The following is a 14,157-nucleotide window of genomic DNA, read 5'->3' as shown; positions in this document are numbered from 1 at the left end:
AATTAACATATACACAATACTATATATAAAATAGATAAAATGCAAGTGTCTACTATAAAGTACTATATAGCACTTGTTCTGTTGCTCAGTCATGTCCAACTCTTTCCCATGGACTGTAACCTGCCAGGCTTCTCTGTCCATGGAATTTCCCAGGCAAGAATATTGGAGTGGGTTGCCGTTTTCTTCTCCAGGGGATCTTCCCAGCCAGGTGATCAAACTGAGGTCTCCTGCTTGGAAGATGGATTCTTTACCACTGAACCACCAGGGGAGCTCACTATATAGGAGTACTGTATTAAATATTTTATATTCAATATCTGTTAATAACCTATAAGGGAAAAGAATCTGGAAGAGAATATATAGATAGATAGATACCTGAATCATTTAGTTGTACAGCTAAAACTAACACAATATTGTAAATCAACTATACCTTAATTTAAAAAAAAGAAAGAAGGCTCGTATGTGCCCTGTTGGTGGAGGTGAGATCAATGTGAAAAGGTGATGGATAAGGAAAAACCAGCCTTACAAAGAACAGGGAGAAGAACATAAACCTGATACTTTTTTTTCTTCTTTTTTTGCTATAAAACAAGCAGGTAAGATCGGCTACATCAAGATTCTACAAAGCTTTAGGATGTGGGTAGCTTGAGGGTATTTAAAAAAAGATCACATAAAACTGCATAGGTGTTCTAATAGTGAGTGGTGCTAAATCAGTTCCTTCCTTCTTTTTTCTTTTTCTTTTGTTCTTACCTTCATTCATTCATTCATTCTTATTTTTATTCATTTTTTTTCTTTTTAAAAAAATTTCCATTTAGTTACTTAGTTGAAAAAAATTTAATGGTTAATCTTTTATCTTATATTCAGGAATGTGTTGGACAATAATCTCCCATGTGTTGTGTTAGTCTCTCAGGCATGTCCGACTGCAGCACCACGGACTGTCACCCACCAGGCTCCCCTGTCCATGGGGATTCTCCAGACAAGAATACCGCAGTGGGTAGTGATTCCCTTCTCCAGGGGATCCTCCCAACCCAGAGGTCGAACCTGGGTCTCCTGCATTGCAGGTAGATTCTTTACCGTCTGAACCATCCTCACGACCTACTTAAAAAAACAAGGTTGGATTGAGACTCAAATGTCATAATATTTAAGTGGCAATTTAAGTGGTTAAGTATCCACACTGAAACATGTTGATGGTTCTAGAATCTGGATCAGAGCTGTGGGGCTCAACCTGTGGTCCTGTTTTGCTGAACTTTTTCATCCAAGATTTACATAGAATCACATAAAATGTGATTATGGTTGGATGGGTAAACTACAGTTGTGACAGAAAAAAAAAATTCAAATACTTTAAGTTGTTATATGCTGTGTTAACCAGAATAATAAGAATAAAATGGAAAGTATGAAAATGCCTATATTCATTAAAATGATTGAGTTTACAAATGCAGATGTAGAGAGATTGGCTTGAGGGCAGTTCATGTGAGTGCTGGGAGTCTAAGTTGTCACAGTTTAAACGAGTCAACTGTGCCGGAAGGTTCCTAAGTGAAACCTCCACAGGTAAGACTTCTATAACCTGCCCTGGTCAGAGCCCATTGTGCTCAGATCTGACCCCTCCCTTGAAGACCAGTGTGAAAAAGTAGAATTGATCCAGAGGAGGGTTGCTTTGGCCTCAGCCATTCAATTACATGAATGCCATTTCTGCTTAGTGCGTATAAATATACCTCTGTTCCTTTCAGTTGTAATGTTTTGCCTCCTGAATTGTGTATGTTGGATCCCTTTTGGAATCTAGGTTTAAATGTAAAAGCAGCTTCCTCAGAGCACTTCTATTATCAAAAACTACCAGCCTCATTCCCTGCCCACCCCAGTCACCCACTGGCACGTTACCCTACTTTATTTTCTTCATTTTGCATGTATCTCTTTGAAAGTATCATTTTATGTGTTTTTTTTGTTGTCTAGTCACTAAGTCATGTCTAACTCTTCTCTCTCCCCATGGACAGTAGCCCTCCAGGCTCTTCAGTCCATGGGATTTCCCAGTCAAGAATACTGGAGTCTGTTGTGATTTCCTCCTCCAGGGGAATCTTCCCGACCCAGGTATCTAGCCTGCATCTCCTGCAGTGCAGGCAGATTCTTTACCACTGAACCACACTGGAAGCCTTTTTGTGAGTTTAGGTATCTAAATTCTAAGACATTCTAATTTTCCCTAGAAATGGAAGTATGAAGACAGGGCTTCATTTATCTTGGCTTTCCCGAGGCTACCAAACAGAAAGGCTCAAAATAAATTTGCTTGAAGGACTCCCCTGGTGGTCCCATAGTTAGGACTCCACCCTTCCAGTGTAGGGGTCAAGTGTTCAGTCCCTGATAGGGGAACTAAGATCCCACATGCTGCATGGCACAGCCAAAAAATACCAACATTTGTTTGGAAAGGAATCATGTCAAGAAAAACAGAGAGAAACTGCTAAATTTAAACTGGAGTAAAGGACTAAATTTAAACTGGAGAAGGAAATGGCAACCCACTCCAGTATTCTTGCTTGGAAAATCCCATGGACAGAGGAGCTTGGCAGGCGATGGTCCTTGGGGGTCACAATAGTCGGAGATGACTTAGTGACTAAACTACTAAAGTAAAGGACTATAGCAGAGCTGCCTGGAACTCGATGAAGCACCATCAAGGGAACTAGAGAGACCCATGGTGTAGAACTTACACCAGAGGCACATTTAGGATTAATAAGTAGAACTTAAGGAGTCTCATTTTTGGCTCAAAATTAGGAACAGCTTCCTGTTAACCTGACCCATCTGGCAACATTATTAGCAGAATGAAGTTGTGAAAGAGTCCAGTTGTATACGAACAACCAGAAATTGCCTAGCTGTGCACTGAAGAAATTGCACAGTCACACCTTGGATAAGTAGGAGGCTGAACTAAATGATGTCTAAAGCCATCTTTAGTTGGAAGCATTTATGTATCTGTAACATCTGTAAAGATCCAGAAAAGCATTTGCTTTATTCTGTTATTGAACCAAGGAGGAACTCCAGTTGCAGTAAAGAGCTTAGAACAAAAGCTTAGAACTGAGCTGAGCTCAATTCACTTAAGAGATTTATTTTTATTATTCTCTTATGTTACCAGTTTCACAAGCATAAAGGAGAAAAAAAAGAAAAAAACAAGTTGGGGAGGGGAGTCTCATTTATGAGACCAAGATTCCAACATGCCGTTAAGCAAAGACCCTAATTATTAATTAATAAGACAATTTTCTTAAGACACGTTATTTACCAGATTGGTGGTGTTAATGAGGATGTTTTGCAGCTAATTTAATGCACAGCAATGAGCATTTTTATCACGAAAAGGACAAAATTCCTCTATATAATCAAAGCTCTTGTTAGCAGCAAACTTCTGGTAAGTAATTCCTCATGCCTAAATGGAAGACAGGAACACTGCAAAGATCTCTCCCTGGGGAAGTTAAGACTTTGAAGCATGTATTTAACATGAGATACTTCCTCAGAAATGCTCTGAGAACTCTACATTTCCATCTTCTACTGACTTCCAATGCGCACATAACAGTACTTACCCACGGGAGCCATCAACTGGACTGGCCCTGGCTAGTTGCTATTTTGTTTGCATAGAAACCTGGGTTTCAGGTGCTTCCAAAGCACCCTCTATTGAATATTTCTAAGTAACACTCTTTACCCATCCCTCCTATTCAACATTAAAATCAGTTAGTGCAGGACCTCCCTGATGGTCAAGTGGTTAAGAATACACCCATCAACACAAGGGACACCAGTTCGACCCCTGATCCAGGAAGATCCCACATGTCATGGGACAACTAAGCCTGTGTGCCATAACTGCTGAGCCCTCACGTCCTAAAGCCCGTGCTCTGCAAGAAAAGAAGTCACCGCGAGAAGCCTGCGCCCCACAACTAGCAAGTGGTCCCCGCTTGCTGCAGCTAGAGAAAACCCGAAAGCCCATGTGCAGCACTGAGCACCCAGCACAGCCAAAAATAAATAATTAAGTCAAGGGTGCCATCATTCTTACCCGAGACTTTCACAATATCAGGGTCTACCCCAAGGTATCAACTTCCACTCTTCTCCATTCCCAGAGAGTTGACAGAATGAGAGTGCGAGATTTAGTCGCTCAGTTGTGTCCAACTCTTTGCAGCCCCATGGACGGTAGCCTGCCAGGCTCCTCTGTCCATGGGGATTCTCCAGGCAAGAATACTGAAGTGGTTTGCCATTCCCTTCTCCAGGGGTCTTCCCAACTCAGGGATCAAACCCAGGTCACCTGCATTGCAGGCAAATTCTTTACTGTCTGGGCTACCATCAGTCTCTCAGCTAATACCAAAAATGTCCAACCCAGGAGGCTCCAAAACCTCAACCACCTGGTCTGTTCATTGTAATCCCATCAGCAGTGACGAGCTCAGGAACACGAGGTGTTGAATCAGTACTCTGGAAGGCTAATTAGAGTTTCTCTGCTCATCTCTTCATTTTACCTTCTTTTGGCACACATAGGTAGACTTCCTCTAAAATATTTCTGCTTGGACACAACTGTTCCCAGTCCCTCAGTTGTGTCCAACTCTTTGTGGGATTGAAGCCCACAAGGCTCCTCTGTCCATGGGATTCTCCAGGCAAGAACGCTAATGCTAGTGTTAAGTTGCTCAGTTGTGTCTGACTCTTTGTGACCCTTTGGACTGTGGCCTGCCAGGCTCCTCTGTCCATGGAATTTTCCAGGCAAGAACACTGGAGTCAGGTGTCATCTCCTTCTCCAGGGAATCTTCCCAATCTAGGGATCGAATCGCTGTCTCTCGCATCTCCTGCATTGGCAGGCGGATTCTTTACCACTAGTGCCATCTGGGAAGCCCTGGGCATAAGAAGTAGAAATTATCAAAATATTAGAAGAAACTTACTTCGTATTCTCTGTGAACATCACTTTAGATGGTAGAGATGAGGAATAGTGTATCATGTAGGAGTGGGCTAGAAAGTCATAGAGATTAATGTTCAAATTCTAGCTCTGCTCTTTACCTATTGTGAGAACTGGACAAGTTCCTTAGTTTCATAAAGGGTCAATGTCCTAACCTACAAAAACAGGATAATGCTGGGGCTTCCCTGTGGCTGAGCAGCAAAGAATCTGCCCACAATGTTGGAGACTTGCAGGAGACGCGTGTTTGATCTGTAGGTTAGTAAAATTCTCTGGAGTAGGAAATGGCAACCCACTGCAGTATTCTTGCCTGGAGAACCCCTTGGACAGAGGAGCCTGATGGGGCTACAGCCCCTGGAGTTGCAAAGAGTCAGAGAGAACTGAGCGATTTAACAACTACTGCCTGGGCGCAGTGGTTGAGAATAGGACAGGAGTTCATAAACATGAAGCGCTGAGTGAAGTGCAAGTACGCAGGAAGTAACCAGACATTACTATTATTATTTTTTTATAACAAATAATACTGTTAACTATGCTAGCAGCAGTGTGGAAAGGCTGGCGTCTATTTCTAGTGTTGCACGTTGGGGTTGCTGTAATACAGACTCCGTGACAGTATTCGTGCCCCTTTCCATTGTAATGTCACTGGCACAGTTATTTTATTTTTAGTTGTCTTACCTGGACCACTGCCTTCTAATGTGGCTTCCACTTTCAATCTCTTCCAATTTATTTATTTATCTTTAAGATTTTTTTTTAATGTGGACCATTTTTAAAGTCTTTATTAAATTTGTTACAATATTACTTTTGTTTTATGGTTTTGTCTTTGGCCACACACCATGTGAGATCTTAGGTCCCCAACGATGGATTCAACCCACAGCCACTGCATTAGAAGGTAAAGTCTTAACCACTGGATTGCAAGGAAAGTCCCTCTCTTCCTATTTATCATCCAATTCATTCTTTTCAACACTACCGCAATTATTTCCTTACAGATATTTCTGATTGTTTATTTAACACCTGTATCTAGGATATCTTCTAAGGTCTTATCAAATAACACTGGATGCCCTTAGTATAACATTTGGGGTCCTCTGAATTCTAGACCAGGATGTCTAGCTCTAGGTGAGTAATCACACCATCGCTTCATGGCAAATAAATAGGGAAAAGGTGGAAACAGTGACAGATTTTATTTTCTTGAGCTCCAAAATCACTGTGAATGGTGACTGCTGCCAGGAAAGTAAAAGATGCTTGCTCATTGGAAGAAAAGCTATGACAAACCTAGACAGCTTAGTTAAAAGCAGAGACAGAACTTTGCCAACAAAGGTCCATATAGTCAAAACTATGGTTTTAGACCAAAACTACTCCTAGCTCACAACTTCCATCAAAATTCTAAACAATCAATATCCAGATGCAACCTAGTTGGTGGTAAAGATAAGAAGCCATGGAGAGAAGGAAGGTTATTCCTTAGGGCTGAAAGTTTTGTTCTCCTTTTTCCTTTGTAGAATAGGACAATGAGTAAATTGACAATGAGTAAAGAAGAAAGCAATACATCTATCATCAATAGAACTTCATTTAATTTTTTTTTACTGCATTAAAAAAAGAGATTCATAACACTGATACACATTTATATGTCTTAAATGTTTGACATGACAAATTGGCCATGTTTGGTTGGCCAAAACGTTTGCTGTTTTCTTTAAGATTGTGTGGAAAAACTCAAATGAAATTTTTGGCCAACCCAATACTATGCCATTCAAAAGCAGACTATATCTAGAATATATTAGTACATTCTTTTTAGAGAGGTTTTGAAATTTGGTAAATATGACAAGGTTTATATTCTCCCTCAAAGCTGATATATTTTTCACACAACTACCTATGTCCCCCTTCATGTATCACAGCACTGTCGTAGCAAAGAGGCTTGCATAACTCAATGAAGCTATGAGTCATGCTGCGCAGGGTCCCCTAAGATGGATAGGTCATCGTGAAGAGTTCTGACAAAACACTCACAAACCTAGACAACGTATTAAAAAGCAGAAATATCACTTCACTGGCAAAGGTCTATAAAGTAAAAGCTACGATTTTTCTAGTAGTCATGTATGGATGTGAGAGTTGGGCCATAAACAAGGCTGAGTATTGAAGAATCTATGCTTTAAAATTTGGTGCTGGAGAAGACTCTTGAGAGTCCCTTGGACTGCAAAGAGATCAAAGCAGTCAATGTTAAAGAAATCAACCCTGGATATTCATTGGAAGGACTGATGCTGAAACTGAAACTCCATTATTTTGGCCACCTGATTCAAAGAGCCACCTCACAGGAAAAGGCCCAGATGCTGGAAAAGATTAAAGGCAGAAGGAAAGGGGTGGGAGAAGATGAGATGGTTAGATAGAATCACTGGCTCAATGGACATGAATACAGCAAACTCTGAGAGATAGTGAAGAACAGAGGAGCCTGGTGTGCTGCAGTCCATGGTGTAGCAAAGAGTCAGACACAATTTTACGGGGTGAACAGCAGCAACAAGCCTGCTATGCCACAAACCCCCTCATTTCTTGGTGATCATAGACAATACTTGGAAGTGACTATAGGTTATGTTGAAGTATTTTAAAAGATTACCTGTAATAATGATGTCTTAAGTATTGGGCAGGGATGGCCCTCAGTGTCAGGATAAACCCTAGTGTTGGGTTAAGAAGCACTCCCTTCCTTACTTCCTGCAACACAGTTCCAACAAACAACAAAGCTAAGCCCTGCCTGAATCTGGAGTCTCAGAAGATAAGGAACTAGAAGACCACATACAGAGAGTCTCTTGACCATGAGGCTTTTGATCATGCCTTTAGTTTGATCCAGTATATCTCTATTGAGAACTTCCTGTGTCCTCAATGTTATATAAAGCACAACTACACTGGACAGGACTTCAAGACTGTCATTTTGTTAGGCTCATTAAAGCCTTCAACACCACCCTAGCTTTGCATAAGAACAAGATGCTATATTCCATCACTAAAATCATCTATATGAGGAAGCATGGTATTTTCCAGAATCCAAAAGCTTGTCCCCCACCCCCATGAAATTATTTCAATTACACCCTGAGGGCCCATGTCTTCTCTCTTCTCCAAATAGACAGTGGATAGTGACTCACTCTGGAAACACTGACGAATAGTCTCTAAATGGCTTTAGATAAGAAGATTCTGGCCTCCATTTGCAGAGAATGATAAATGGCAGGGCCAGGAAAGGAGAAGTGCAGAATCAAAGGGATGGAAGAGACAAGGGTGTAAGGATAAGATAAAAATAATCTTTGAGAGAAAAGATCACTAGGACCAGGAAGCTGCTTTACTGCTGATGAGTCCTCCGAATGGCCTCCAATTAACCAACAGCCATCAGCCAATTACTCATAAAATGTCCACTTTAAAATGATATTCATCTGTGTCTCCAGCTGTTAACCCCAACCAACACTTCTTCCATGAATAATCCAAAATATGATGGTCTGGAAAAATGTAAATCTCCACCACCACCATTCATACAGAAAAACCAAGAGGGTCTTGAATGTCTTCTTTCAAGATGGTGATGAAACAAGAGGAGAGGGGGCTGGGCACAACCTTTGAAAGAATGGAATAGCCTGAGGACACGACATAATTTGATTAGAAACAAACAGGTCCAAGATGGCAGATGAGTTGTCTTCCACTAGACCTTGAACCCCAGTGATGTTTATCATAACACATCAGCATGCTGAGTGACACACCCGGTAGTGCTATGACTGTTCCAAGGCTGACCATCAAAGACCAAAATGTGGGCAGTGGCCCAATTCCTGGAAATATCTGACCCTTCCCTGAAATAGTATAACTGTCCCACTCATTAGCCTATGAAATTAGCCAGCCCATATAAACCAACTACATCATATTTTGAGGCAATTCTCACCTTCTGAGATGGTGCACACTCTGTGGAGTGAGTTTCTCTCCAAATAAATCCACTTCTTACCTATTACTTTGTCTATCACTGAATTCTTTCTGTGATGAGACATCAAGACCTGAGTTTCATTAAGTCTTGAAACCAGGGTGTGATCTCAGTCAATAGCCCATGAGTTTTGGCCAGGTTCGAGTCCTGGCCTCAAGTCCCAATCTGGGTTTTGACTGGGTTCAAGTCCCAGCTGTGCAGGTTCAAGTCCCAATTTGAATTACAGGGTACCAGTAACACTAACAAAAAGCCCATATCTTTCTTCTAAATCAAGATGGGACTAGATATAATTAGCCTAATTTTCTTTTGGCTGCAAAGAGTTTGGAGAAAGAGATCATCAAACTAAGATTAAGTTCAACATCATAGTTACCATGATGGTATATGATATCAGCCAATGTCATGGGAAAATATTAATTGAATTGAACTAATCCACTCAGTACTGAGTGCAGAACAAACTTGGGTGTCAAGCTGGAGAAGGAAGTTCCACTCCCTGTTTGCCTCTCAGATCCCGGTAACCAAGTCTTCTAGAGGCCTGGTGAGGGGCTGCTTCTTCCCAACTAATGAGGTTATGAAAAATATCCTCCCTGAGACTTAACTGGAAACAAACTAAAAATCAGATCCATCCTCTTTAACTGAATGGAATCTGATCCTTCAGAATTGGGTTTACACCTAAGCTGAAGGTAAGATTGTAAGTAATCTTCTGCACTATGGCAAGTGTGTAGGAGTGGAGAGGGGGGTGGGCGCTGTGTGAAGATTCAAGAGGAGATAGAGGAGGTGATACAAAGTGATATTCTGTGGATGGGTCTTCACAGTCAGTCTACCTGCATGCCATTGTCTAAAGGCTTCATGCCCTTTCACCTTTCACCAAGCAAGTCACTCACCTGTTGGTCATGTGAGGCCATAGAAAGGAGAGGTTTCGTCTACTCATTAGACATGTAAACAAATTGATATAACCAGAGGATAAATTAAGATACACTACAATCTCTTTTCCAAAGCAAGTTAGTGGCAAAATGCTTTACTCTGGATCACTTCCTGACAATGATGTCACTAAGAAGGGCTAAATAGCAGGTCCATGGGTCAAGGACAAATACATAATGGAAATTAGAATGGGAAAAGTCCCAAGGAAGATAACTGTCAGCCTCTTGACCCCAAGGAAATGAAGTTGTACTCTACCCAGATGAAGTCCAGAAAGGTTAAGTGGGTTGGCCAAGGTCACAAGATTAGTATGTGGTAGGAAGTCGAATGGTGAGCAAATCTCATCTCTATCTCTTGCCTCTTCTTAAGCTCTCTTTTGACCATTTAAAAAAAATGGACAGAAATCAATAGTTCTACATAGTGTGTTTTTCTGTCAGCTGCTCAAAGTGAATGAGCTAAATGTATACATATATCCCCGCTTCGAGCCTCCCTCCCACACCCCCCGTATCCCACCCTCTAGGTCATCACAGAGCACGGAGTTGAGCTCTCTCTGCTGCGCAGCAGCTTCCAACTGTATTTTGCACACGCTCCTGTATGCATGTCAGTGCTACTTGCCCAGTTTGCCCCACCCGCCCCTTCCCTCCCACCTGTGTCCATATGTCCACTCTCTATGTCTGCATCTATTCCTGCCCTGCAAATAGGTTCATCTGTACCATAGTTTCTAGATTTCACATATGAAGTAAGTCAGAAAGAGAAAAACATGTCACATATTAACATATATATGTGGAATCTAGAAAGATGGTGCATGTGTGTTCAGTCGTGTCCAGCTCTTTGTGACCTCATGGACTGTAGCCCACCAGGCTCCTCTGTCCATGGGATTTCCCAGACAAGAATGCTGGGGTGGGTTGCCATTCTCTTTGCAGGGGAATCTTCCCGACCCAGGGATTGAATCTGAATCTCCTGTGTCGTCTGCATTGGGAAGCAGATTCTTTACCACTCAGCCACCTACGGAGCCCAGAAAAATGGTGCAGAAGACTTAATGGGTGCTCTGAGGTGACAAGCTCCTATTCCTAGAGTATCAGTGCAGTAATAAGTAGCTAGCTGCCTACAGGATGATTTTTAGAAAAAAGATAAAATAAGATTATGTCTTAGAATGGTCTATGAAAGCAGTCACACAAAAGTCTGGTTTCTCAATAGAATTTTATCCTTGAGCTTTGAGAGAAACATCATATTTTAGCAGCAATATTACAGTAAGAGCAGTGAGTCGGAGAGCTGATGATGATGGTCACAGAGCAAAGGGATGCATTTTCCAGTCATGAAGAAAGACAGAGTCTATGTTGATTGGTCCAATTTCCTTTTCTAAGAGTAGCCCAGATGGAGTTGGGGTGCTGGTGTTCTCCACTTAATTGTCACTGAGGCTGTACTTAAATGCAAATTACTTCTGGTGGGATAATAATAAAACATTCTTACATTCATTATAGTGTTGTAGAAATACTTAAAATTTTCCATTAGAATCATACAAAACTAATGAAGTCGGGCAAACACAAACTAGTCAATTTTATTAGCAAATGTGTCCCAAGTCTCATAATTAACTTAGCAATACACTGAACAACTGGTTATTGAGTATCTACTATGTGTCAGTCACTGTAACAGCTGGTGGGAATGTATCAGCTGAAAGAAGACAGCAAAGTCCCCTCCTTTTCATTAGGCTACTGTTTTGGAAGCAGACAGATAACCAGTGAATGAACAGATATATGGTAAATGATGTTAGATGGTTAAGAAAAGGCAAGAGGATAAAAAGCTATAGTGGAGTACTCTCTTAAGGTAGTATAACAGCAAGAGGTCTCCATCTCTGAAAAGGTAATACTTGAGTAGAGGTGCGCAGCTCTCAAGGAGGGGATTGGTCTTGTCATATGTACTGGGAGATTCAAATGACCCAAACAGGGATGAGCGTGTTTGGCCACACAGGGTGTGAAGGGAAAGAAGAAGATATGAGTCAGAAAGTGTGGGGTTGGGGAGATTACACAGGATCGTGGAGGCATGGACAATATCTGGACATAATGAGTGTGGTGGAAGCCATGCAGGATGATGAGCAAGGGAGGGACTTTGACTTCTGTCTTGAGAATAGCTAAAAGAGGGGATAAGATCAGAGATATGATTCAAATTCTGGACATCTTTTCCTATACTTCTGTGAAACAGAAGATCCCAGGATATCTAAATTCAGCTTCCAGTGTTACATAGATCTTTAGGTCCCTAGAGCTGACTTCTTATATCCGGTCCTTCCCTTCTTGCTCAGGCAGGTGAGGTGAGCTCTCAAGATGAATTCTGGTTTGTCTAAACCAGATGGGATCCTGTCTTGTCTGTTTTCCCCATCAAAGACTTACACAGATGCAGTGAAGTACGAAGAGCATTCACTTAGGACAGGAGATATCAATGTATGTCACTGAAGTTACTAAAACCTCTTAAAATAGATGAGCTATTTCTGTCTTTCTAAAATGGAACTTCTCACAGCAGTGGAGCTAGATGGCCTGGGATGGTCTTTTCACTTCCCTGTCATTCCATTGGTTTCTTTGCCACTGTTACTGACATCACTAACTGAGAAAACCAGGCACAATGTCTCACACTCTGCAAATGTTAAATTAAGACACATGAAAGCCACAATTTGGGAGAGAATGTTTGCAAAAGACACATCTGGTAAAGTACATTTACCCGAAATATACAAAGAATGTTGAAAAATCAACAAGCAGAAAACAACCAACTGTATTTAAAAAATGGGCCAGAGATCTTAACAGACCACTCACTAAAGAAGATACAGATGCCACATGAGTGTATGCTTCATATAAAAGATGTTCTGCCTCATAGGTCATTGGGGAAATGCAAACCATAATAAAAGGAGACCACTTCACACCCATTAGAATGGCCAAAATCCAGAACACCAACCACACCAAATGCTGGTGAGGTTGTGGATCAACAGGAATTCTCATATACTGTTGGTGGGAATTTAAAATGGTACAGTCACTTTGGAAGTTTATTTGGTAATTTCTAACAAAATTAGTACACTCACGGAGTGATTCCTCAATTGTGCCCCTGCATGTTTAACCCAAAGAGTTAAAATGTATCTCCACAGAAGAACCTGCACAGGGATGTTTATAGCAGCTTTGTAAATAATTGCCTAAATTCAGAAGCCATCTGGATGCCCTTCAGTAGGTGAGAGGATGAATAAACCCTGGTACATCCAGACAATGAAATATTATTCAGCACTAAACAGAAATGAATTATCATGTCATGAAAGAGCATGGAAGAAATTTAAATGCATATTGATAAGTGGAAGAAGTCAGTCTGAAAAGGCCATATACTGTACAATTTCAATAATATGACATTCCAAAAAAGGCAAAAGAATGAATATGGGAAAAAAAAAATCAGTGGTTGCAAGGGGTAAAGGGGAAGTGAAGGATGAGTAAGTGGAGCATAGAGGGTTTTTAGGGAAGTGAAACTACTCTCTATGATATTATTAATGATGTCCATTGCATCAATGATACCATCCAATCATCTCATCCTCTGTTGTCCCCTTCTCCTGCTCTCAATCTTTTCCAGCATCAGTGTCTTTTTCAATAAGTCAGCTCTTCACATCAGGTGGCCAAAGTATTGGAGCTTCAGCTTCATCATCAGTCCTTCCAATGAATATTCAGGACTGATTTCCTTTAGGATTGACTGGTTTGATCTCCTTGCAGTCCAAGGGACTCTCAAGAGTCTTCACTACCACAATTCAAAAGCATCAATTTTTTGGCACTCAGACTTCTTTATGGTCCAACTCTCACATTCATACAAAGCTATTGGAAAAACCATAGCTTTGATTATATGGACTTTGTTGGCAAAGTGATGCCTCTGCTTTATAATACACTGTTTTAATTTGTCATGGCTTTTTTTCCAAGATGAAAGCGTCTTTTAATTTTGTGGCTATGGTCACCATCACTGTCTACAGTGATTTTGGAGCCCAAGAAAATAAAATTTGCCAGTTTCCACTTCACATGTGGCACTAGTGATAAAGAATCCACCTGCCTGTGCAGGAGACATGGGTTTGATCCCTGGGTCAAGAAAATCCCCTGGTGTAGGAAATGAGGAATACTCCAGTATTCGTGCCTGGAAAATTCCATGGAGAGTGAAGCCTGGTGGGCTACAGTCCAAAGAGTCACAAAAATTTGGGCTTGGCTAACCACACACACACACATGGAATTATTAATTTGACCAAACTCATAGAAGATTCAATATCTAGAGTGAACCCTAATGTGAACTGTGAACTTTGGGTCATTATGATAGGTCAAAGTAGGTGCATCAGTTGTAAAACATGCATCCATATGGTGGAGGATGTTGATCTTGGGGGAAGCCATGTATGTGTAAGTGTAGGGGGGATTTGAGAAATCTTTGTACTATT

This window comes from Bubalus bubalis, chromosome 20 (assembly GCF_019923935.1).
Source record: "Bubalus bubalis isolate 160015118507 breed Murrah chromosome 20, NDDB_SH_1, whole genome shotgun sequence".
Taxonomy (NCBI): Eukaryota; Metazoa; Chordata; class Mammalia; order Artiodactyla; family Bovidae; genus Bubalus; species Bubalus bubalis.
This window is presented reverse-complemented; position numbering follows the sequence as displayed.